Consider the following 26,317-nt stretch of genomic DNA (forward strand, 5'->3'; position numbering starts at 1 on the left):
ATCTGACATTCCTTTTCACTTTTTTTTTTTTTTTTTTTTTGGTGAGGACGATTGGCCCTGAGCTAACATCTCTTGCCAATCTTCTTCTTTTTGCTTGAGGAAGACTGTCCCCGAGCTAACATCTGTGCTAATCTTCCGTAATTTTTGTATGTGGGATGCCAACATGGCATGGCTTGATGAGTGTGTGTAGGTTCACACCCGGGACCTAAACCCGTGAACCCTGGACCACCAAAACAGAGTGCACGAATTTAACCACAATACCAACAGGCCGGCCACTCTTTTCACTTTTAATTTATAACTCTCAGAAATATAGAAACAAAAATGCAGTATAAGATGCTTTTCTGCATTATTGGTTAATTGTCCCGTGGGTTTAGTAGAGGTAAATTGAAACACCTAATAGGACTTAACAATTGTATTATCAATCCTTTTAAATCAATAGGTTCGAAAACTTGCTATAGTGCTCACAACCACAACCTAAAGCGTTAATGACAGAGACTGAAATCTGTGTGCCTCCACATCCTCAATGTCTGAAATCGCACTGGACCACAGCAGGTACTCAGTAAATGCAAAGCAAATAAAACCAGTTTTTCTACTTTCCTTTTAGAAAATTTGAACTCAGTCAAGGAAGTTGATTAGAGAAACATGCACACAAATACATTTGAAATGATTTATGTCCCTTAATTATGGATTTGGAATTTTATTTATGAAAAATAGGGTTTTTGAATCTCCAGTTGACAGCTACCTAATTGTAGTATTGGACAGAGCACAGTGGCGGAAACTACACAGGAGTTACAAGCTAGACAGATTCAGGTAAAATCTTGGTTCTACGTTTTATTTAACCATGGATAAGACTTTGTTTAACTTTGGATAAATTCCAGAAGTTTTGGGTTTCTCTCTGTAACACAGAAATATTAATATTACTTTGCAGGATTGTTGGAAGGATTATCGATACACTATTTGTAAAGTCCCTGTCACATAGTAGGCACTCAATAAGCTGTTGCTATTATTGTTATTTTCTATTTTATTTTTTTTTAACTCTGTTATACTTCCTGACAAACAGTCATTTTGTTGGATGGAATTCCAAGCACGTGAATTCTTTGAATATGTTCTATAGTCACGCAATTTTCTCAACCTTTGTACATTAAAATTAAATACAGAATAATCCTGGAGGTACAGGTAACTTCGGCTCAGTTGTTTCCTATCCGTGAAAATATCACCATTTATTTAATAACTGATGTCAGAAGAGGTTGAACGTAACCTACAGAATACTAGCGAAATTGGATTTAAACAAATCTATTTATATTTAATTCCCTCCACTTTCTGATGGAATGAAGAGTTTTATTAGAAAATAATCAGCGAGTGGATCTTCTTTTTTCTACACATTCTCTCCACCTTCGCTACATGGACCCTCTGAATCTCCATGATTCTTGTTGAGTTGGGTTCTGAACAGATAACAATGAATTTTAAGCACAGCATTTACCACATTCTTCATTCTGTGGGGAAATTGATTTGATGGGAACAATAGATTTGGACTTCCAACCTGGGGCACTGTGGAGAATTTAAGAAAAAATAGATAACTCGGCAAAATAAACAATATCTTTAGAGAACTTATCGCTCCCTCTCCAGAAAAGGCTAGCGGAGTGAGTCTTTCGCTGTGTATCTTATTTTACTAGAGACATAAATCTCAGTTATAAAATCAGTGGAGGACTCTGCTATGCAACTTTATAAAACACATACTTGTGAACTTTACAAAATTTCTATACACTCGGAGCATCCTACTCACTCCCCATTCCCTCAGGAATTTTTCACTAGAGGCTTCAGACTTGTGAGTTAATAGGGTTCATGATCCCCATTCTGTTTTCCCTCTAAGCAGCTCTCCTAAGAGTATTAATTTACACATCCTATTTCAATAGAGCCTTTAACCCTAAAAATGTCAAATTATTACCCACATCATTTTTGTCACCTATTAGTGAAGGCTCAGTTGTCAAGTCCCCCTTCACCGGAGAAGTCCGCAAGAGATGAGTGCCGGCTTCTTCGCAGTTAACCTGCTGAAACTCAGCAGCCTGGAAATTCTGTGTGCAAATCTCAACCTGCAGGCAAACGTTACCTTTTAACCTTCAACTCCCCCTTCAATAAAGACAAGTTTCATCCTGCTTGGTAGCAGACATTAGTTAAATTCTAACAGTCTAATCTTTTTTCGCCTTTGTATCAGTCAGGCGAATTCCCCAAATCATTTACTTTTCTAGTAAAAAGGAATAAAAAAAATGGAAACATCTCCTACTGTAATGAGCTGTTATTCTGTGGCAAGAGTCCAGAGGTATTTCAACCTGGTCTTTGGACCAAAGATCTTTGGACAAAAGGTCTCCGGACTTTGGACAGTGGGCCCCTTGCAGTTCGCTGGGGCTTAGTCAGTCTCCCTGACTAAGAATGGGAGGACTCAGGGTGACCCCACAGACCGCTTTCCTGCTTTTCTGCTGAGTGGAACCAGCAGTCCTGGGTCAAGGTGTGGGCCCTGCAGAACTCTGCATTACACCCTGATTGGAGCCCTGGAGAATGAATCCATCGATTTCCAAGAGATTTTCCCTGACCTCAGAGGGTGACTGAGAGTAGATCCAGACAGAAAGTAGAATGGTGGTTGCCATGGGATGGAGGGAGAGAGAATGGGGAGGTATTGTTGAATGGGTACAGAGTTTCTGTGTTACGAGAAGAAAAGAGTTATGGAGATGGATAGTGGTGATGGTTGCACATTATGAACGTATTTAATACCACTGAACTGTACCCTTAAAATGGTAAATTTTAGGTTATATGTATTTTACCACAACAAAAAAAAATGGGGAAAAAAAAAGAGTAGGTCCGGAGACATCACCCCACCTTCAAAGGAAATATGCAGCTTATTGCAGCCTTAGAGTCTGAGCCAGGACTGGGCTTGCTCAAGTGCCCCGTTGTTCATTCTCATGGTAGTCTCCTCAGATGCTAGCTATGGGCCTCCAGCCATTGGTCAAGTACTTCACAGGATTAACTGCCTGTATCCTCTTGGGGGACACTCTGCAGCTCATATTTGGGGGTCGAAGGGCAGAGCCCCTGGGCAGCTTGGTGAATCCAAGTGCTTCTCCTCAGGCTGTGGTTAACTGGATCACTGTGATTCCTCTCTGTGTCCGAGCCTCCACATATAGCACAATTTGGAAACTGCTCTATCTTTGGGACACTTTCATTTTAGGTGGTTTTTGACTGAGGGAGAAGGTGGGATGAGTGCTCAGATGCTCTAAAACTTCAAGTTCCCCAAGCTCCAAAGATTTTGCTGCACCATGAATTTTCGTAATGAGCCTCTCCTTGCAAACATCCCAAGGGAGAGAGTAGTTCTGATTTGAGCCGCAAATTCCCTCCCTCCCAGCAAGAAAGGTATCCCCAAATTAGATCATTTCACTCCTCTGCTCCACACCTTTCCATGGTTTCACATCTCAGTAAAAAATGGAGTGACTGGGGGGCAGGCCAGGTGGCATAGTGGTTAAGTTCACACTCTCTGCTTCGGCAGCCTGGGGTTCACAGGTTCAGACCCCAGGCACGGACAGACACACCACTCATCAAGCCATGCTGTGGCGGCATCCTACATAAAAAATAGAGGAAGATTGGCACAGATGTTAGCTCTGCGATAATCTTCCTCAAGCAAAAAGAGGAAGATTGGCAACATTTGTTAACTCAGGGCCAATCTTCCTTAGGAAAAAAAAAATGGAGTAATTAAAATGGTTTCAGGGCTCTGCATAATCTGGCCTTTTGTCCTCTCTTAGACCTCATAGTTCCTCCCTCTTTCTTACTCCATTCTAGCCTCAATGACCTCTTCACTAACCCCCTCACATGGCAAGCATGCTGTTGTCTCAGGTCTTTGCACGTTCTCTGCCCTCTCCCTAGAACGTTCTTCTGCATATATCTGCACAACTCACTGCATGGCCTCCTTCGCATCTTCACTCAAATGCCACCTTCTCCAGTGGTGCCTTCCCTGAGCACCCTTTCTAAAATGGCACGTGTCATTTCCCACACGCTTCCCATCCTCCTTCTCTGCTTTATTTTTATCCTTAGCACTCATGACTATCTAACGTACTATGCAGTTTGAAAATGTCTCTTATTATCTGTCTGCTTTTTGAAATATAAGCCCCATGATGGCAAGACCTTTCATCCTGTTTGTTCATTCCTGTATCTCCAGCACGTAGAATAGTGCATGGTACATATTAGGTGCTCAATGAACATTTGTTGAATAAATGAGAATGCATAAATGAAGAACAGACTGAGGGCAGGCCCGGGGGCATTAACTGCCGTTCCTGACTGCCCTTGGCCGAGGGCACCCAGCTCATCGTTTCCCAAGGGCCACGCGGTTCTCAATGATGACACCTCTCCAGATAATCAGAGGTGTTCCACAGACCCGGGTTGTGCCCCCGAAAGGCTGAAGTCTGATGGATCTTCTTTTCATTGATCATTGACCTGGCAGGCAAGCAATAGGTATTCTTTGGCCCTTTGTATGTATAAACTGAACATCTCAATCCTCACCTTCCTGTGGGTACAAATGAGATTATATTTACATTGAAATATAAGTCATAAGAGTTCTCAGCATCCTTTCCACCCCCTGTGATTGCAGGACCTCTACACATCTCCTTCCATTTATTTCCATTCATATTCTTCCAGGCCAACTTTGCCAAGGCGCCCACCATCTCTGCTGCCAGTGCCCTCTTGAGGAAGGTCCCCACCGTGCCTAGCACCGAATCCACTTGGGAGTCTCCTCTACCCAGCACCAGAGCTGCTCGGTGGGCTCTGGACGAGTGAGGGAAGGAAGGCGAGCCGCTCTGTTTCTGCTCGAGACTTCAGTGACCACAGCACTTCAGGGCTTGGGTCTACGCTTTCGGATTTTATGGTTTATGGACAAAGCCTTAGGCTGGTGGGAGAGTAGACAACTCGCATCCTCTCTCTGCTATCTTTCTTCCCCTTCTTTTTCCAAGTGCTCATGCGAAATAACACCCCTTCCTGTACTTGTAAGATCCAAACTTAAGTTCCTTCCACATCCCTTCCATGCATTTAGTCCACCTCCCTTCACCTACACGACGCCTTGGTCAATTCGTCATGCTCGACAGGGCTTGGATTTGAAAAATACGAATTTTAATAAAATAATGTACATCCTTCAAAAGGGAATATGTTGTCTTCAGCATCCTTTAATGATCTGGTTGTAGCTGAAGGACGCCTATCAGATATAAGCAGGGGAACTCAGAGATAGTGCTGTCTGAAGTGACTGATGTTTGGTGGCCCCCTCTGAATCAGGAAGAACAGTCGTCCTGGAGTCGTAAACCCTGAGCAATGAGCTTACACAGCTGCGCCCGAGGCTATGAGGTCTTGACGCCACTCCCAGGTGCCATCCCTCTCTGCCTGTGTCACCACGTACTGCGCCTGCTGAGTCTCCTGTTACTTTGCACTATTGCTTTGCACATTTACCCTACTTTGCTGTAACTTTAGGACAAACAGAAGTTTGCTGAAGCCCCCAGCATATGCTTTGCTTTGAAAGTGGCTCAAAGCTGAAAAAGCATTGAGGCTCAACTATTCTTGGAGGAAGAAGAAAATACATAGGGTTTGTCACTGCCAGGAAAAGTGGCACTAAACTCCCACCCGGAATTATATACTATCCTTTTCTAAAGGCTGTTTTTAAACACCCGGGCTGGTTCTCACATCGCAACAAGACAATCTTCCCAAGGGACTATGGACCACTTCTAAATCTCTTATCCCGGAACCTGCAGGCTGCAGGCCAATCCCGGTTGAAGGTTTTAGCTAGATACTGGCCTGATCTGCTGTTTTTTGGGCTCAGTTCTAAGTCCACAATTTTTATAAATAAATGTTTCTTGTAGAAAGGGTGTTTTAAGGTTGCTGTCTTGACAGTCTGTTTTTCCAGAAAATGTGAACTGTTTTTATTATCAAATGTCTTTTAGCCTTGTGACCTGAAACAAAGTATCACGAAGGTTTGAATGTCATAAACTTAAAAACAAAAACCTGCAGACTTCAGCATTTTAATAAGTGAAAATGTCAATTTGTAATTAAGGCTCAAATTTTCAATCGCCTAAGTGGCTGACACTGATTCTACTTGGAACCGCTGCTGATTTATTTATCCTGGAATAAAAGCAATGCCATTATGTCTTGGTGACAACAGAAATAAGCTTTGGCCAGGTCTGTGCATAGTTTGGGGATGAAGAAAATAAGTTTTGAAAGGCGATGGGCATTGCTGATTGTAGATTTTTATTAGGAACAGATGTGGGGCTACGGTTTTTAGTGGTAGACAAACTGTTATTGAAACAAGCAGCTAAGAACCATAATATCTTATTTTTTAGGAAAGAGAAATAGTAACAAATTAAATTCATACTCTTTTTCTTCCAGGCATTGCCCAAGCATCAAAAACAAACTCTAAATATTTATTTATGCATCCTTTGCACAGTACACACACAGGGGCACACTGTTTTTGTTAACTTATCTGCAACCTCTCCAGAGGTTAAGATAATTATAAAAACTTCTTTTACCACTGCGCTTCAGAACTCTCCACTGTAAAATTTGTTTATGGCTGCCCCCTCCTAATGGTTTCATCCTCTTAGGGTGTAGCAATGCCAATGCTAAGTTATCTACTGTATGATCATTTTGTGTATTCTAGGGCTATTTTCCTCTTCTTTCAAGGATAGAGTAAGCACTGTGGATCACTTACTGCCCAATTTGGGGCTGGGCCAGCTAAGGCGGAGACTGTAGACATTACAGATCATTTCCATCTCTCTCTCCCCTCCCCTCTTGCCCCAACCATTTATCGCGACCCCTTCATTGAATAACACTCTCCAGAAATTTCAAATGACCCTTCCAATCACATACGGTTGGCCAGAACTTATTCACATGTCCACACTTAGCTGGGAAATGGAGAGTTATTCTGCGCGGCCATGTGCCAAGTTAAAGGACGAGGGTTCAGCTTTGTAGAAAAAAGAGAAATGGATATTGTAAATAACTAATAGGCTGTATCACAGGCTTGTATCAATTTACACTCCTATCAAGAGGGTATGAGAGCTTTTTCTCCACATTTGGTGTTGTCAGACACTTTGATTTTTGTCAATCTGATAGGCTCTCATTTATTTAAAGAAAAACTTTTTATATCCATCCTACTCCCATCCCCTCCTCACCAGAGACCACCAATCTAATGTATTTTAAAAATCTGTTTATATTGTGTATAATGGATATTATTCAGTATGTATCTATTTTTAATTCTTTGATTCAGAAAATTATTGCACCATATGTCTTTCTTCACTAAGTACCGTGTTTTTAAGGTCCATTTGTGCTGCTATGTGTGCACCTCTTCTATTGCTCCCACGGCTAGATCATTTTCTGCGATTTTCACCCCCACATCTTACTTGTCCATCCTCCCAGTGATGGACACTCAGCTAGCCTCTAATTCCCTAACGTCACTTATACCTTCTAATAAGCCTGTGTGATGAGTCATCATTCTAATTTTACAGATGAGAAAACTGAGGTTCAGAGAAGTTAAAAATTTGCCCCAAGTCCCATAGCTAATGTATTATGGCCTTAGGCTGACAGCCTCTAGAAAGAAGGAGAGTGCTAGAGAAAATCCACTTGGAAGTATAAAAGGTAAGTGACTCTCTGAGTGACTTCAGAGGTTCCAGGTAAGCTCTCTGCTCCAAAATATCTCCTCCATTCGGCTCCAAGGATGCCTCAAAGTTAAAAGCAGAGACTCTTTTCTTTGGCTTAATGATTCCCTCAGATCAGAATCCAAATCGACTGTAAACCTCACTGGGTATTTAGGCCTGTGGTTAAATGAGTTTTCAGCCCCTTTCAGGAGGTAAAGCATTAGGTGAGCTGTATAGCTATTGAGGGGTTAGAGGGCAGTGTAGCATTTGGGACTATATTCAGCGATGAATATATGAAGCCAGTGGCTTCCACAGCTAGCATTCAGTTATCTGAGTGGTTCTCAAAGCATGGTCCCCAACCAGTGGAATCCGCATCAGCTGGGAACTTGCTTCCAGCTGCTACCCCAGACCTTCTGAATCAGACACTCTGGAGGAGGAGCCCAGAAACCTGTGTTGAATGAGCCCTCCGGGTGATTCACCTGCCCGCTGGAGTTTGGGAACCACAGGGTTCTCCTCTACGACAGGAAATCCAGGGTTGAGCAGGCAGGGCTGGTACTATGGCTTAGCGATGCCATTGAGGACCCCAGCTCTTTCTCTCTCCCTCTTCTGACATCTTTAGCATATGATTTTCATCTTCGTGGGTGCAAGCTGTACTCAAGATGCCACATCTGCATTCCAGGTAGGGAAAAAGGGTGAATCCAGAATGAGTGGAGCCTGTATGAACAAAAATCCTTCCCAGACATCCTCTACTTACTGCCTGCTTGACAATAAATGTCACACAGCCATGCCCAGATGCTGCAGAGTCTGGCTATAAGTGAGTGTTAACTGTGCGCCTTGCCATTGTCCCCTTGCTTCCATGCTGGGATTCTGTTAATAAAGAGAATGGGGGGATTGATGTTGTGTTTATGCAAATCAGCAGGTTCTATCATTTTCACTTAAAAGCAGAGAGAGGAGAAACCAAAACAGAGCAGTAAGTGGTCAAGATGGACTGAACCTGCTTCCTAACAGTTCTAGAGACTGGCCTTGGCATAGAGAGAAGAGATCTCCACTCTTTACAAGCTCATGCACTTGAGAGAGATTGCCATTTCACCTTGTATGGACAACAATTGTTCAGATTTGCAGCCAGAAGTTCCCTTTTGTCCTCAGAGATCAAGAGAAGTTCCCTAATTCACAGTAACTAAGTGTGAAACACTAGCCTCAGCCCTGAGAATGCATTCTATCCTGCAAAAACCACAGAAGCGATTCATAGTACGACAGAAACAGATTAAGAAGGGCTTTTTATGATGAGTTTGTTTACACGAGCTCCCGGCAGCCCAAGAGAAGGGATCATCATTTATTTTTGCCTCTCGGCCTTGAGCCTGTTTTTTCCTCTGGGTATCTCTGTTTGTTGACTTGCTCTCCAGCTCGGGGAGTTTTTCACTAAATTTTCTAGGTGAATTTGGGAATAGGCTCTGGATTGCAAAGAAAATAAATATCTTTATCTTAGTCCTCCAAGGGCTGCCTTTTGAGAAGGAAAATCCAGACCTGCTCTGTATTAAGCTCTGGGAGGTTACAGAGTGCAGGAGTGGTCCTTTACCCATAATCCTTGGGCAAGCTTGCTTCCTGCAGCCTTCTGCCCCTGCAGCTCACCAAAGACCTTTCATGTTTCCCTGCTCCTAGGAGTGGGTGGTGCCCATCAACACTACAGGTGGGTCCCATGGAAGTGCCAAACCAGCAGCTGCACAGCCCAGGGACTTTGAGCTGTTCGCAGCTCTCGTCTCTTTGTACCCCTGCCAACTCACACACACCTGGGATTTCACCAGCTGCCTGCCCAGTGCAGCCCCCTTTCCATCATGTGACCTAATCCTCATTACACCTGCTCCTCTTCAGGGCACCGAGCCCCATCCCCACCTCGCCTAAATAAGGCCTGGGGAGGTTTGAACAAGACTTATGTTATTCATGCCTAGACCAGCCAACTCCCACTAATTTCACGGCAAATTATGAGGGATTAGGGCTTACTGCGAAGAAAGGCTGGAGCTGACAATTAATCAGCTTGGTCATTTGGGGATCAAATTAAATTGGACCTGAGACCTTGGCTCTACATGGAATCAAATTCTCTCTTTGGCCTGGTGCGTGTATCGGGCTGAGAATACAAACACAGACTGCCCCCATCTTCCTTCTTTGCATATAGATGTTGGTCTGTAATTTTAAAATGCAGCAAGGGGTGAGAGAAGTACTACAGTTTGGGTTTTTTAAGTGAATGCAGGGCTTCTATTCAATTCAGCAAAGAGTTATTTCATTCTTCTTTTGTCTAAAAGGTCTCTCAGTTAGGTGCTGGGGCAGTAAGTCTGAATAATACCAGACCTGTGTCTTCAGGGAGGTCACAATCCAGTGAAGGATGTGGAAATGCTATTAATGTGAATTTGACTATCTAGCACTAGAAGTATAAAAAGCTATAGAAACTACTAATTCTGATTGGGGTTTGGCAATGACTTTACAGAGGAAGTGACACGAGCTGAGTTTGAAAGATGAGTGGGAGTCGTGTACTTTCTCTCTTTGGGCAGACACTGTGAAGGGACCCGCAGTCAGGATCTTTGCTTTAATCGTGTCTGACATTGTTTTGCACCATGATTGCTCCTCACACTCTGTGCATGACTATAGTCCAAGGCTAAAAGCAATAATCACCTTTGGAAACTGCCAACAAACATGAATAACTCTTCTGGGGCCAACTTTTCTCAAGGAAGTAATAAATGTAGTCTTGTGGCTAATGGCAGTAAGCATGAAAGTCTCTTTCTGGCTCCCTCACTGCCTTGTGACTTTGGACATGAAACATAATATATCAATTCATTGCCTTTACAAATGCGGTTTCTTTACGATGGTGTTAATCAACAAATGAGTTGTAAGCACTTACTATGTGCTTGGTACCATTCACTGCCACTTCTCTGAGTCACAAAAGTGCAGAAAAGAGGAAAAAATAGAGAATAGAAAGCACGCTAATGGCAATATAGAAGTAAAGAAACAGACTTGTTATTTTAAAAGAGAGTCATTTTCAGAAATCACTGCAGTGACCACTGAAGTTTTTATGTAGTTTGCAACGTTTAGAATTCTAAAACGCTTTCTAGTAAATTTTAGCACCCACTCCCCTCCGCCTCCTGCCCTGGTGCTCCCTTGATTAGAGATTACTCACTGCCGTAGACCGGTAGGCCTCAGGCCTGCTCGGCAATATTTCTGGTTTGGGAACACAGAGGACTGCATTTCTTTAGCTCCTTGAGTTTAGGCATGGCCGTATGTCTTGCTTTTACCGGTGAAAAGTGAGTGGAAATGGCATTTGACATCTGAGTTAAAGCATCTAATCTCCAGTACTCAGTTACACAACCCTCCTCTCCTACCTCAGCACCACGGAAGCCTGTTTCCATCAGGAGGCGTCTTGCTGAGCCATCAGAAGGAGGATGGCTTCCCTGAAGAGTCACACAGATGTGCAGTAGCCTTTGCTTATGTGAAAACGAAAGAAAGAAAAAAAAACCCTTTGAGTTTCCTTGAAAGCCACCGAGATTTAAGGGTTGCTTGTTACTGCAGTATCACCTAACCTATCCTAACTAACCTATCCTAACTAGTGCAACAACAGACTGACCACTATCGACTGTGCTAACATGGAAGAGACTGGAGTTGATTAGGTCACACACACTCTAGGTAGGATTGACACACAGGAGTCATCTCCAGGTATTTTTCTGCATGCTGAGGCCCTTGACACACAGGCCTGCAGCACATCACGTAAATTATCTCATTTTAATCCTCACAGCAGCACTATGTGATAGATATCACTACGCAGACTGAGAGGACTGAGAACCAGAGTTCAAGATCACATAAAAGTGGCCCGTGTGACACCAAAACCCAGCTTCTTTCCTTTTTCCTTACTGCCTCCCAGGATGCTCACCTAGATTGTTCCCAACTGATTGTATTACTTTATACATATTTACATAAAGCCGAAGCCCACATGGACCAGGTAACTAACTTCCCTTTTTTCCTCCAATGTTCCCTAAGCTCAGTCTCATCGGAATTCTGAATCAAGTGTCTGACAGGTGTCAGTGTCAAAGAAACCAGCTAGAAGAATGAGGATGGGATGGGGCAAATCGATTCCAACTTCTAGAAAAAGCAAGCCAGATAATTGCCCAACAGAGTCATCATTATGTATGAAAACAAATCAAGAGTTTTATGTAAACTGTAGATTAAAAAAAAAAAACAAACCCCGAATTTCAAAAGCTCTAAAATGGTTGTCCACTCTCTGTTTTTCTAGGAAAGGTGACTGTAACCCAGCTGGGGTAAGTGTTTCTCAGTCCTCTAACTTCAGTGATCTCAAATAAAGTTTCCACAATTTCACATAGTAATTTGTTTTGCTAGTACCCCTGACTATGGATAAACTCCCCAAGCTTCTCCATATTTTCGTATGGTCTTGCAGTCCAGCATCGGGTTATATACAGGACAGAGTGGAGCTCTATGAGGGCAGGGACGATGATGATCTTGTTGATTGATGGATATCAGTCCCTAGTTTTACACCTGGAAGGCAGTAAGCTATTAGAGACATTTGTTAAACAAACAGATGCAGTTAAAGAACCCATGACCACTGACAAAGACAAAATACAGCAGTCCCGCCTTACCTATGGTTTCACTTTCCACAGTTTCAGTTACCTATAGTCAACCACAGGCATTGTCTGCTCCCGACATCCAACCATTAGCGTCTTCATAGCTCAAGGATCCTCCTTCTGATGTACCGTCAGTAGGTCAAGGGTAGACTAACGCTATGTCACAATGCCTATGTCATTCACCTCACTTCATCTCAGCACCGTAGGCATTGTATCATCTCACATCATCACAAGAAGAAGATATTTTGAGAGAGACCACATTCACATAGCTTTTATTACAATATATTGTTTTAACTGTTCTATTTTATTTTTATTCTTAATCTCTTACTACACCTAATTTATAAATTAAACTTTGTCATAGATATGTATGTATAGGAAAAAAACACAGTATATATAAGGTTCAGTACTATCTTACTATCTGCAATTTCAGGCATCCACTGGGGGTCTTGAAACATATCCCCTGTGGATAAGGGAGGACTGCTACAAACACAAAAATAAGAATCTGGTTTACCAAAATGAAAGACTTGCTTTAACCAATCACATGAAGGATTCTCACCCAAAATCTGGTTGTGCAACCATAGCTAAGTTGTATCAGTTTATTTGAAGTCACAAACAGAAAAATGACTCCTCCCCGCACATTCAAGCTGAAAATCTTAGATCTTTTCTGTTTTATGTACATTAATTTAATATTAATAGGAATTTTACTATTGTTCCTAGGATTTCTTTGGCGAAGTAAGAAATTTAAATTGGGGGCTTTTGGGGGCCGGCCTGTGGCTGGGTGGTTAAGTTCCTGTACTCTGCTTCGGGAGCCCATGGTTTCGCCGGTTCGGATACTGGGCATGGACACGGCACGGCTCATTAAGCCATGCTGAGGCGGCGTCCCACATGCCACAACTAGAAGGACCCACAACTAAAAATACACAACTATGTACCAGGGGGCTTTGGGGAGAAAAAGGAAAAATAAAATCTTTAAATTGGGGGCTTTTGGAGAATTTTGATCAGGGACGTGCTAGCATCTGGACTTGGCTTTTACAGGTGGAAACAAAAGCAGTGAATGAATGAGCAGTGGACATGCATTGCAAAGCGAGTTGCCAAAGTAGCAAGAGACTATTTGAGGAAGCGCATGTTCCTCTTCGAAGTGTGATCACCCACTGGGCAGCTGGACTGTTAGCAACCAGCGTCCATTGCTTTAAAAAAATAAACAGTTCCTTATTTGGCAAATCTAATTTCAATGTATGTATCATCATTCCATAGTGAAGGTAAAGGTAAAAGTCACCAGAGAGATCTTATCAAGTATATATACCGCAATGCAGCAGATATCATAAAGATGTAAGACACATCACACACATACAAACATACGCTGGGAGAGTCGGCTCTAGGAATCTACAATTTGCTAGGAATGTGGCTGCTCTCTTTTCCATTAATAAGTCAACTCTGGACCCATAGCTCAATTTCCTTTCCCATTTGCAGTTAGTTGTTAATATGTATGTAGTTTTAGGGAAAGGCTTAAATAAATGCTTTGTTCACTAGAATCACAGAAAATGGGGTTGTGGTCAGGGGTATGCATATGTCACCAGCTCATGAGTTCCTTGAAGGCAAAGTCCACATTAGACTAATTTAAAAAAAATCCTTATAGCAGTTGCCCTTCCATTAAATAGGTGTCCAGTAAGTGCCTGTCAAGTAGGCAAAGTATATACTTGTATCCTGTAATAAAGCTGAGTTTTTATTTGTGCAAACTCTGTAACAAATAGGTTGCTGTTTGCTTTTTTTTTATTAAAGACCGTATTATTTTTCTCTAGAGCAGATTTAGGTTCATAGCAACATTGAGAAGAACGTACAGAGATTTCCCATATACACCCTGCCCTCACACACGCATAGCCTTCCCCATTATCAACATCCCCTAGCAGAGGGTACATTTGTTACAATTGATGAAACTACATTGACACATCCTAATCGCCCAAGGTCCATAGTTAACTGTTCACTCTTGGTGGTGTACATTCCACGGGTTTGGGCTGGCGGCTTTTTGATGATGGAAACTCATTGATTTTGCTTTTAAGATTTATTGGGTTTGGTTTTAGACCCATAAAAAAGGCTTCATCTAAAAATTTTTTTAATTTCAAAATAATCACAAATTTACAGAAAAATTGGAGCTACTGTACAAAGAACTTTTTTTCTGACCAATTTGAGGGTAAAGGCTGCCCTGATACCTTAGTTTTGATTTTTTCCTACTAGTGTGGACATTCTCCTGCGGGAGCACACAACAACCATTAAAGTCAGGAAATCAACACGGATACGTAGCCTTCTCCAATTGTCTTCATAATATCCTGACTTTATAGCAAAAGAGTCCAGTCCAGAATCACACATTACATTTAGTTATCACCCATCTTCATGTTTCTTCTGTCAGTAACAGTTCCTCAATCTTTCTTTGATTTTCATCAACCTGACATCCTTTTGAAGTTACGTTGTAGAATATTCCTCAATTTGGATTTATCAGCTACTCTCATGATTAGATTCAGGTTATACATCTTTGGCAGGAAAAATGGAAGTAGGGCTCTGCTCTTTTTGCATCCTGTTAGGTGGTCCAGGATTTCAATTTGTCCCCTTATGTGTGCTGTGCAGTTTGATTGCGTAAGATAATGCTCGCCAGCCTTCTCCACTGCAAAGTTACTTCTTTTTCCCTTTCTAATGAGTAAGTATTTTGTGGGGTGATATTTTGAAACTATGTAAATATCCCATTCCTCATCAAATTTTTAATTATTAATATGTAAGGATTCATAGTTTCCTATTTTATATGATGGGTTAAATCTAGTCATATAATTATTTATCTTAATGCTCAAATTATCCTGCATTTGGCCAGTAGGAGCCCATTCCAGCTGCCTTCTGTGCTTTTTCACATAACTTCATCATTCTTTGAGCACTTCCTTAGTTTCTGGTACAAAAATGTGTTTCAGGCTCATGTTGTACTTCATCTGCCCAAACCCTGGAATTAGCTACTTCTCCTGGGAGCCCTGGGTCCATTTAGCGGAGAGGCCAAGATCTGGACCCTGCATATGCTCATTTCTACTGCTACTGCTGCTCCCAGGCACTCTCAGTGGACAGACCTAGGGAATATATACACAGATACACATGGTCACACATACATTTACATCTATGTTTCTGTATCTATCTATATATAGAAAACCATGAGTTCATGCCAATTTCTCCACTTTCAATCCAATCCCACAGGTTCATTCTGGTTTTCCCCTGTTAGGTATTTTTAATTTGCACCTCCCTTCTCTGATAGTGAGAAACATGGTACTTTGGACTGAATCGTGTGCCCCCAGAATTCATATTTTGAAGCCCTAAACCGCAATGTCATGGTACTGGGAGATGGGTATGTTTGGGAGGTAGTTAGGCTTGGATGAGGTCATGAAGGTGGGGCCTTCATGATGGATTTAGTGCCCTTATAAGAAGAGGAAGAGACCCCAGAGCTCTCTGCCATGTGAGGACACAGCAAGAAGGCGGCCTCATGTGAGCCAGGAAGGGACCCCTCACTAGAACCCGACCATGCTGGCACCCTGATCTCGGAATTCCAGTCTCCAGAAGCATGAAAAACTCAAGTTCTGTTATTTAATCCACTTGGTTTACGGTATTTTTCTATGGCAGCCCGAGCAGATTAATACACATGGTTTCCATTACTCTTAATATATTTTTCATTTGATCAATCTCCCTCATTGGACTCGGACCCTCCACACTGGGTTACCCTCCATGGGGACACCCTCCTCACTCTACTTAGGCTCTGATTTCCAATTCTGGGCCATCATGTCCCCTCTCCCCTTACTTTCTCTGAGGAACTGAGGAAGTGAAATTCTACTTTCCTCTGCTTCATCTCATGGCTTTGGGGCTCAGTTGTAAAGGAAGAGAAGGAAGTGGATTTTGCTTAGTTCCCTAAAATATCACTTGATATTTGGAAAGATGTGTTTTATCAAGCAAAAGTCTGAAAAGTTCATTATAATCATAAATTTGAGGCTAGAAGGAACCTTAAAGATAATCTAATTCAACCATCTTATTTTATTTAATAACTTTAATTTCTAGGGACAATTTTTCCTAATTTAACGAAAGAGAAATTGAATCTTATAAAAAACTTATGCATGACTGTAGCTGTGATTATAAAGAAACTTCTGGAGTCAGAACCACTGCTTTATAAAATCTCCTTTGTATTTCTAAAAGCCCCATGGCTACCTTGAATGATGGAAGGACTGATGTTACACAGCATTTTCTAAGTAACCAATGGTTATTAACGTAGTTTTTTCATCCCACTCAATGTATTTCTCCTGCCTCTCCTTTGTTTCCAGTAGAGGGACTTGGAGGAGCAGATGCACTGCATTATAGCTCAAAATTTGTTTTGTGAAGAAGCTAAAACAGAAAGGGGCAAGGACCTTATTTTTCAAACTAATGTTGAACTAACAGAAACTGATTAATTTTATCTTCACACACACGCACGTACACACACACACACCCCTCTCAACCAGGACATGTGGTTCAACAAGTGTAAATGCATTTACAGAGACGATGGGACAAGGTAACTACAATTAGACTGCACAGGAAAGACGAGGCTACACAGCAAACCCATGTAAGCATCTTGCTGGGGAGCTGTGTAGGGCTCAGTCTGTAGGAAAGACTATGGACAAGCATGTGTCTTTAAAGATGGAGCAGATTTAGGTATAGGGGCGCAGAGAGGGAGGTAAACTCAGGATAGAGACAAGCAACCGAGGAAGCAGTGCCTTCATGAGCTGATTTGATTGGGGAAGACGGAATTTATATAAGTGCAGTGGGAGAACATGGCCTGCCTTGAGGAATTGAATGGATTTATGTCTCTTTGGCCAAATCAAATCTTTTAGATGATGCATTTCAGATAGGATCGAGGTCAACTGCAAATAATAGAATGACAATAATAGAATGAATAGGCAATGACAGTGGCTTAAAGGAATATGGATGGATTTTTCTTATTAGAAGTTCGGAGGTTAGTGGTTGCTGGCAGTGATTTAATAGCTCAAAAATGTAGGACCAATGTCTCTGTGATTCTCTTGGCCTTTTCCTCATGGTTCCAAGATGACTACTGAAGCGCCAGACATCACATCTGCATTTAAGACAGCAGAAAAGGGAAATTCATGTTGCAAGACATATTTGTCATGTTTTATCAGGAAAACAAAAGCTTACCCAGAGCCCTGCTCCCTCACCACCCCCAGAATATATTCATCCTCTGAACATTAGCCTGAATTTTCACACCACCACTTCTATCTAGAAAGGAAGCTAGAAAAGTAAGTAGTTAACTTTCCCAGCTTCTATAGTGGGGACAGAATGGGAAAAAGTGATTAGGAATGGGTATCAGGTCTATCAATCTGTCTGCCACAAGAAGACTGATCAATCATTTTCCCTTGATCGTCTAGAAGACAAAGTTCTAGCTGGATATAGGATAAAAATGTTTAAAGCTCTGGTCAGGCTACTGAGGCAGACAGTGATGCCTCTGTCCTTGAAGGTCTTCAAGTTGAGAAAGACTTGTTAGCACGTGTCTTGGAAGACTTAGACAGTCAGTTGCCTGGAGACTGGACTACATGATTTCCTTAGGTCTATGATTCTTTGATTCACTATTTCAAAGCTCTCCATCCTCTACCTCTCAAAGCACTGTAAAACACTAAAAGATACAAGATGGCCACCCTCATAATCACTCCTCCTACTCCATCTACTTCATTGGAGAATTTCCAACGGCACTTTGCTTTTAGAGCTTCTAGGGTTAATGCTATTCCTCATACTCAAAATTAGTTTCAGGTATGTCAAGAAAAAAGAACTTGAAAAATGAGGTATAAGTAAAAGATCAAGAAATCAAGATTTGTTTAGTTGACTAAAATGCTAAAAATTGGATAAAGCTAAAAATTGATCAGGTAGATATGAAGCAATTACTCGAGTATGATGTGGGCATTTTACAGTAGAGTCACAAAACTTTCCTAGACATAATATTATACAAGATTATGTGTTATGCTTACTTTTTAAGTAAACACATTTGTAAATCACTTGGCAAACGTGTTGAGAGCCCATGGTTTATTTCTGCTTCACATTACACTGTAGTCTTGGCTACACCAGGTTCCGTAATGGCAACAACTAAGCTTTTCCAGACAGTCCTTCATGCCCCGGAGCAGAGAAGACAATGCCCCATTGTGAACTTACACAAGATTTGCAAATGTGGTGCAATTTTGGTGTACCAGTGACCTGAACTTCAGAAGCCTACCAAAGATTCCGGCTAGCCTATACTTGTCAGCCAGAAAACATGAGGAAGACTGGGGTAAAGTCCCTTTTCATGACAATGTTTAAAGACAATCTAAAAGACACCTTCTACCCTTCCAGTCTTTTGAATGACCAGAAAGGGAATAGGGATTGGTTTCACAATAACCAAACAAATCATCTCTTTCAAACACATTTATTTATACTACTTACTAGATTAGGGGACCTCAGCTTCTAATGCTTCTGTCAAGTTTTGATAGCTGAAAGCTCTTGTTCTCACCGTTCATCAGGCCCTACGCAAGGTGCACTGTAAGTATCTCAAATTCATTTCATCCATTCCACAGATTGTTAGAGAGCACCTGCTTACGAGCGGTGTTCTAAGTGTTGGAGGTACACGCTATTGGAACCCTCACCACGTTACAAGGTAGTTATTACTATCTACATTGTAAAAATTAAGAAAGTAAGGCCCAGAGAGAATAAGCAACTTCTGAAGGTCACTCAGCCAGTCTGTGGCAAAGCTGGGTTGAAAGCCAGGTCTGTTTCACTCCATATTCCATGCTTTTTACCCAGTATCTTGCTGCCTTCATACTATCAATGAGTCTTGTCATAAAGGCCCATTATTGTAAATGCATGAAATCTTTTTTTGAGACTACAACTCATAAACATTTACAGTTACTCTGCCAAAATAGTTAATGCTCATGGTATGAGAGTTAAAAGGAAGACTCTGTCTTTGTTGAACATGGTATAAAAGTTCATTCAGTCCTTTCTTCCCCAAACTGCTCGTCTTCAAAATTTGATTCCAGAAGCCATTAAGTCGTAAGGAATGCTAATCCACGCTTCCATTAATTGTCCTGGCAGGCTAGCCTTGGGAGTAAGATGGGTCCTGGTAGGAATATCCTCAGAAGGGGGAGGAAGAACCCCAGGCTATAGACAGGAGACCCTGAGTTTCGGATCTGCTGGCTCACCATCTGGATAACTTTAAGTTGTTTAAATTCTGTATGTTCCAAGTTTAGGGTTGTGAGAAACAAATGATATAACATATATGAGAGTAGTTTGAAAATTGAAAGGTAATATATAAAGAACAACCGTTATCCTAGCTCACAATGCAGAAGGGACTGAAAAGTGAAGGCAGCACAAAAGAACACTTCAGCTCAACTCTACAAAATTTCTCATAAAACATTATTTAATTATAAGACTTCAAGGTGGGATAATGAAATTAAGCATTTTCTGTCACAGCCCCTTTCTTACTGGTATCTGGGGCATGACATTCTGAAGAGTATTCACCCTTCTTGAGCATAAACACAACGGTGGTCAAGAGCTCACCAATCTTCTAAAAACCAAGTATTATGATTTCACAGAGAGAGATATCTAGTGGGATTTTGATCACAGCTTCTGAAAGGAAAGTTCATAGTGTATTGGAATGTCAGATTAATAAACAGAAATCTCATTGAAATGCACTTGGGAGGGCAAAAGAGGGTAATTCTCACGCCCTAGGTTGATAGCAGAGACCAAAAGGAAGAAGAAAGACATCTTCTTGACCAGCAAGAATCTCAGCCAATGAAAGACTGTCACAACTCAGCCGATGAAAAGCCACTACACCTAGAACTCTTTGTTTACAGTAGCTCTCCCAACTTCCTCTTCCTCTCTATGAAAGAGTTTCTCCTCCCTTGCTGCTGAGATAACTGCACGTGGCTCACTATGGTTGGAAACCCCAAATTGCAATTCTTTGCTGATCCCAAATAAACCCATTTCTGCTGGAGAAATAACAGGCTGTCTATTTGTTTAAGGTCAACAGGAGGAAAGTAGAGGGCAGGTAGCCAATTTCCACTTGGTTGGCTAACCCTGAATCACCTCAATGGTGGCTGCAGACAAGAATCACAGAGGCCGATTTTGAAGGAAAGAGGACCAGAATGATTTCCATTGGCCTAAAGCCCTCTGTAAAAGTGGTGGTAAGAGCTTTCTGATCCACTTCTCAAACCCAGAGGCAGGGCACATCACCCGGGACCCATTCTCTCACGTTCCCAAAGCTGCTCTCCAAAACCCTGGTCTTCTATATTCCTTTCCCTCATCAGCCTACTCCCCACTTCCAACCAGCTCATTTGTCTCCAGGCTTTACGCTGTCTGGAGTGTCTGACGTTCTTATAACTCCTACTTGGAGAGAGCAGCCCTTTAGTCAAAAGCATACCCAGTGTCTTCTAGAGGCTGCTTTAAATGATGGAGCTGTGTAATGCAGAAAAAGGCACTGCCAGGAGGGGAGTGAGAGGAAGCAGGCTTGATTTTTGCATGCTACAGCATCTTGGGCAAGGGCTTTAACCCTCTTGAAGCTCAGTTTCCACATCTGTAAAAGTGGGAATTATCCCTAATTGTTCCATATAAATCAAATGAGATGTTTGTGGAAAGGCTTGAAAACACTCTACAGATATAAACAGTCCCATTCTTCCCCCAATGGTCCTGTGACAAATGCGGTCACTTAGCAAATGATTATCGAGTATCTATGATGGGCCACACTGGGCTGGGCCCTGGAGATACAACAATAAATCTGGCAGGTTCCCTGATCTCAGGGAGCTCACCTAGGGGTGGGGTACAGCTGCATAAACAGGCAGTTAACATATACTCTGCTAAAGGGGCTGGCCCGGTGGTGCAGCGGGTAAGTTCCCATGTTCCACTTCAGTGGCCCAGGGTTTGCTGGTTTGGATCCCGGGTGAGGACCTATGCACCACTTGTCAAGCCATGCTGTGGCAGACATCCCACATATAAAGTAGAGGAAGATGGGCACGGATGTTAGTTCAGGGCTAGTCTTCCTCAGCCAAAAAGAGGAGGATTGGCAGCAGATGTTAGCTCAAGGCTGATCTTCCTCAAAAAAAAAAAATGTATATATAGGGGCCGGCCCCATGGCCAAGTGGTTAAGATTGTGTGCTCCGCTTTGGTGGCCTACGGTTTCGCCGGTTTGAATCCTGGGCGCAGACATGGTACCACTCATCAAGCCATGCTGAGGTGGCATCCCACATGCCACAACTAGAAGGACCCACAACTAAAAATACACAACTATGTAACAGGGGGCTTTGGGGGGAAAAAGGAAAAATAAAATCTTTAAAAATATATATATACATGTATATAGACTCTGCTAAATCTTATAAATGAACCTAAGAGGGGCACCCAGCTCAGACTGAAGGGTTTCTCAGCGGGGAAGGGACAACACAGGAGCTAAAATGGTGAAAGATGATAGGAGAATTCGCTAAGAAAAGAAGGGAGTAAAGAATATTCCAAGTGGAAAAGCAGCACATACACAGGCAAGAAAAATGAGAGCATGGAAAGTTTAGAATATAGCAAGTATTTCAGTACAGCCGGCAGCTAAGGTGAGGGGACATGGAGAGATGACACACTGGAGAGTCGGGAAGGAGGTGCTCCTTGGATGATGCACCGCATGCTGGTGATGATGATATTTATGTAACTCACGAGGTGCCCGCTACTTGTCTAGTACATCACATATATTAACACTTTTAATTCTCCCACCAATGCCATGAAGTCAGTCTTCTTATTACCCAGTGCTTAGAGAAGAGGAAACTGTAGCTCAGAGAACTTAAGTAACTTGCTCAAGGTCATACAACTGGAAAGTTTGCCAAGGAGTTGGGTTTCTCAACACGATTGAGAAGACACCATAAGAGATTTAAAGCATCTTTTGAGGGCCCGTTCAGATTTAATTCTATTTATTCCAGCATCTGTTTCCAGTCTTTTAGATAATTTCTTAACAGTCTGCATCGCTGATAAAGTATGTGTTACTGTCTCGTGTGGAAATTTATGTTGTTTGCTTAAATACTTAAAGATTAATTACCTCTTGGGCTTATCAATAAAGTAATCCAGTAATTGAAGTCTTCTGGGATGGGGTGGATTATAAATGGAAATTTATACTTAATGGTTGATTATACTTAATGATCAATTATCTTGGCTAACTTTGCTTTTTCCTCCTTTCCCTAACAATCTTTCACGGAGGATAAATAGAAGAATCAGTGGACTTGAAAAATACAGAAACTTATAAATAAGACACAATATATACAAAAAGCCTTAAACTGTTTGTACTCTTTTTTTTAGTAATTTCATTTCTAGGAATTTCTCCTAAGCAGATAATCAGGCACACTAAGTTACACATACAAGAATAGTGTGATTTTGGTCACACCTGATGAAGCCCACCTGATGCTTGGGTACCACATAATCTTTCTAAACAAATTAAGTCTGGTTTATCACCACCAGCCAGGGTTGGTGGGAAGCTCAATAATTTTTCTGTTTCCTCTACTTCTCGTTTTACTCTTCCAGCCCTTGGGATGATGGAGAATCCTTGGGCTTAAGCAGTGCAGGAATTAGAAAACGTACTTCCTAGGAGTTTTACTGTCTAGGCTTACGTGCATATTTCAAGACCAGCCCCCCTGCTGACAACATCACAACCCTCTGGACCAAACTCAGCCACAAGAACGTAGAGTAGTCCCCAGGCGCCCCCACTGTCCCCCATCCAAGGCTCTGCCACCTCTAGGATACCACCACCAGCTTCCTGCCTCCAGCGGCCTGCTTAGGATTCCTCCTTTCTTGAGGAATCCACCCCTTGTTCCCAGTGTTGGAATATTGCACCCTTCTACTTCTGGTCTGGCCCTTTTCCTTCTTGACTGTCTAAGTTCAAAGCCTCCAACACTTTCCTATCTGGGACTCCTAGTTTATTGGACTCACCTCCCTGAGCACACACTTCTGCAAACAAGGGCCTGTTGACTTGCTTCTGGGACCAAGGAAAGGCCACATGGCCACAGCTCAAAGCCCTCTGCAGGTCCTTGGGAAGAGAAGGAAAGAAAGACCTCTGTTGTTTTATAATGAACCTACCACCTAGAAAACAGGCCTAGTTTATTCTCAACGTATTCTGCCACATTAAATTTTTAATGTCTTCCAATTACATCTATAATAGTGAAAATCTGGAAAAACTTAAATACCCCACTAAAGGATTGTATATTGGAATAATACAGAACGATTAAAGGGCTCTGTGTTTAAAAACTATTTCAGTGATTTGGAAACAGACTGTTGATATACCCATAAAACAAGTGGGTTACAAAGCAGGGAATGCAATTCAAGTCCAATCTTTAGAATTTATTTACACCCACGATTGTATCATATACAATCAGGGCTTGTCTCAAGAGTGGTGGGAGTATGGTTGAGGTTGATTTTCCTTTTTATGCTTCTGTGCATTTTCCCAATTTCTCTCATATATCTGCATTACTTTCGTAACGGTACTCACTGCACAGTACAGTGGGGTGTGCGTGTGTGTGTGTGTGTGTGTGCGTGTATGTATGTATGTGTGTGGCATTGGCCCTTTTTCTGGAGCAGTGAGCTATCGTGACAGACTTATCGGTTAGGAATAAGAGTTAACTTGAAAAAGGAATAACATTGTGAAAAACAAAATACAGAAGAGGTAGGACAAAAACTTACAGATTTATCAGGATAACTGTACTGTAGTATTTTTTTTAAGTTCTCATTTCTCCCTAGAGATATAAGTGACCCAAATACGTATTTTCTTCTGGTCAAAATCAGCTCTTGGGCAATGTGCAATTTTCAGAAATAGGCCTGATGTTTGAATATCTGCATTGGATAGGGGATCTTTTATTAATTCCCTGTGTGATTGGGAGCAAGTCAATAACCTCTCTGGACTTTCATTGCTTCATCTTTCATTTCTACTCTGTTATTTAACAAATGCTTCTTTAGCACCTGCTACAGGCCAGCCACTCTCCTAGGTGTTTGGCAAATATTAACTCAGTTAATCTTCACTCCTACCCTGTGAGAAGGGCACTATTATCCCTACCTTCTGTATGAGGAAACTGAGAAACAAAGAGAGGTTAAACACTCATCGAAGGTCACATAGATAGTAAGCAACAAGATGAGGATGCCAATCCCAGCTGTGTGGCCCCAGACTCTTTTACCTTAGCCCCTGTGTTTTGTTCTGCTGGGCTAATTGACATCAACACGTCTCCCATTTCCTGTGTGTCGCACCTGCACAGTCCCAGGCACATGCCCTCTCCATACTTCCTATGTCTCTTTCTCTTTTAGTCCCCTGAATTTTCTTGTGGAAATTCAATTGGGAGAGTTATCATATTTACTCCAGGTTTTATTTTATAAAACAATGACTCTCCTTCCATTGAGTATTAATTTCTTCACTTCTCTGTTACAAAGTCACCTATACAGTACTGAGTATTGAATTCAGTACAGTGGAAGAGAGAGCATGTCTTTAGGTAGCTCAATAAAATGGCCCCTTTGGGTCCGTATCCTTCAATGTGGTAATCCTAATTGTCGCCTACCTAATTCAGCTGGCTGCTGGCTTTCTGGCTAGGTCAAGTACAAAAACCAGTTTACCTCTTTGATATGCCAGGAGAGAGAGAGAGTTAGAGATTAAGATAACAGAACTATGTTCGCTTGTTAGAACATATGTAGGGGCCAGCCCAGTGGTGCAGCGGTTAAGTGCGCACATTCTGCTTCAGCGGCCCAGGGTTCCCCGGCCCGGATCCCGGGTGCAGACACAGCACCGCTTGGCAAGCCATGCTGTGGCAGGCATCCCACATATAGAGTAGAGGAAGATGGGCATGGATGTTAGCTCAGGGCCAGTCTTCCTCAGCCAAAAGAGGAGGATTGGCAGCAGATGTTAGCTCAGAGCTAATCTTACTAAAAAAAATATATATATATATGTAAATACAAAATGGAACATTCATGCTTTTAAAATTTACTAACTTTAAAAATATTTTTGGATTAAAAGCCTCAACTGGAGAATGGGCTTCCTATATTTTAGTGAGTACGGCCTTCTTTCCTTCGTCCTAACAGTAAAGGCTCATTTGCCCTCTAATACAACAACTACCAAACAATTGGGTTTTTGAAGAAGTGAGACCTCCAAAAGCCAGCTCAGGCTCAGGCCCGACCCAACATTAGCAGGGCCTGGGAAAGAGTACACACAGAGGCCTCCACACCATACCTCTAAATATTTAAAAGGTCCAAATCAACCCAACATGTTGTTAAATAAACTAAATTCTACTCTCTTCCCTTGACAAGTACACCTTCCTAAGACCAGAATTGAACTTAGGATTCTCCTCTGCTCTGCCATTGCCTTCCAGAATGTGATGACAGTACAACACGAGCCTCTGGCCTGACTCCCTCCTCCGCCCACTCCCACCTCTTTCTTGCATTAGGAAAGGCTTTTCCTACACATGTGGACACTCCAGCCCTCCTGAGGCCACTTCCCAACAGCCTCCTCCACCCACCTCTCAGGCCTTGGACTGCGTACACTGGCAGCACAGTTCATCCTCAGCCACACAGACCCTGGAGGCGCAGGGACATGTGTGTGGGAATTTAGGACTCCAGGATACCTGGAGCATGCTCTAGAAGTGAGGTAAAGCACAGGCTCTGGGTGGACATGTCCCCTGACCCACTGACTTCTTGTCCTATGGGGAGGGCTGTGATAGGGAATGACAGTGGAGGGACAGAGCAGGGCCCTCTGAAATGCAGCTCCCAAAAGTGTGAGGCCCAGGGCAGCAGCCCCTCTTCCTGGGACTAAAGGCTGTATTTCTCTGGTATATCCTCAGTCATTTGCTATGTTTTGTGAGATGAAAAGGATCAGGAGATGAGGTGGTAGAAAATTAATCTTCCATGATGCTACTCTTTGACCCTCCTAGAGAGAAAGACCCTCTGCCTCCCGCTCTTGTTAAAATTAAATTTTAATTATGTTTGTACTTATCCCACAATTTGATTTTATAATATAGAATTCTGGAAGAATGAAGGTAG

At 42.2% G+C, this 26,317-nt stretch overlaps 2 long non-coding RNA genes across 3 annotated transcripts in view; one reads left to right on the forward strand and one right to left on the reverse strand.

Annotated features, from left to right (window-relative positions):
- The window catches only part of LOC139077276 (uncharacterized), a 60,365-nt gene extending 55,190 nt beyond the window's left edge, over nt 1–5,175 (forward strand). The window contains exon 2 of the long non-coding RNA XR_011529641.1: nt 4,675–5,175. This is a non-coding gene — a long non-coding RNA (uncharacterized lncRNA). The remainder of the gene's footprint in view (nt 1–4,674) is intronic.
- Nucleotides 1–26,317, reverse strand: part of LOC139077274 (uncharacterized) — a 32,789-nt gene that overhangs the window by 1,267 nt on the left and 5,205 nt on the right. The window contains exons 2-4 of one of the 2 annotated variants that reach the window (XR_011529639.1): nt 11,012–11,113; nt 8,398–8,510; nt 7,257–8,311 (exon numbers count right to left, since the gene is read on the reverse strand). This is a non-coding gene — a long non-coding RNA (uncharacterized lncRNA). Of the gene's footprint in view, nt 1–7,256; nt 8,312–8,397; nt 8,511–11,011; nt 11,114–26,317 lie in introns of those variants that run through there. The other variant, XR_011529638.1, reaches the window with a different exon arrangement.

Source organism: Equus przewalskii, chromosome 19 (genome assembly GCF_037783145.1).
Source record: "Equus przewalskii isolate Varuska chromosome 19, EquPr2, whole genome shotgun sequence".
NCBI classification, from domain to species: Eukaryota; Metazoa; Chordata; class Mammalia; order Perissodactyla; family Equidae; genus Equus; species Equus przewalskii.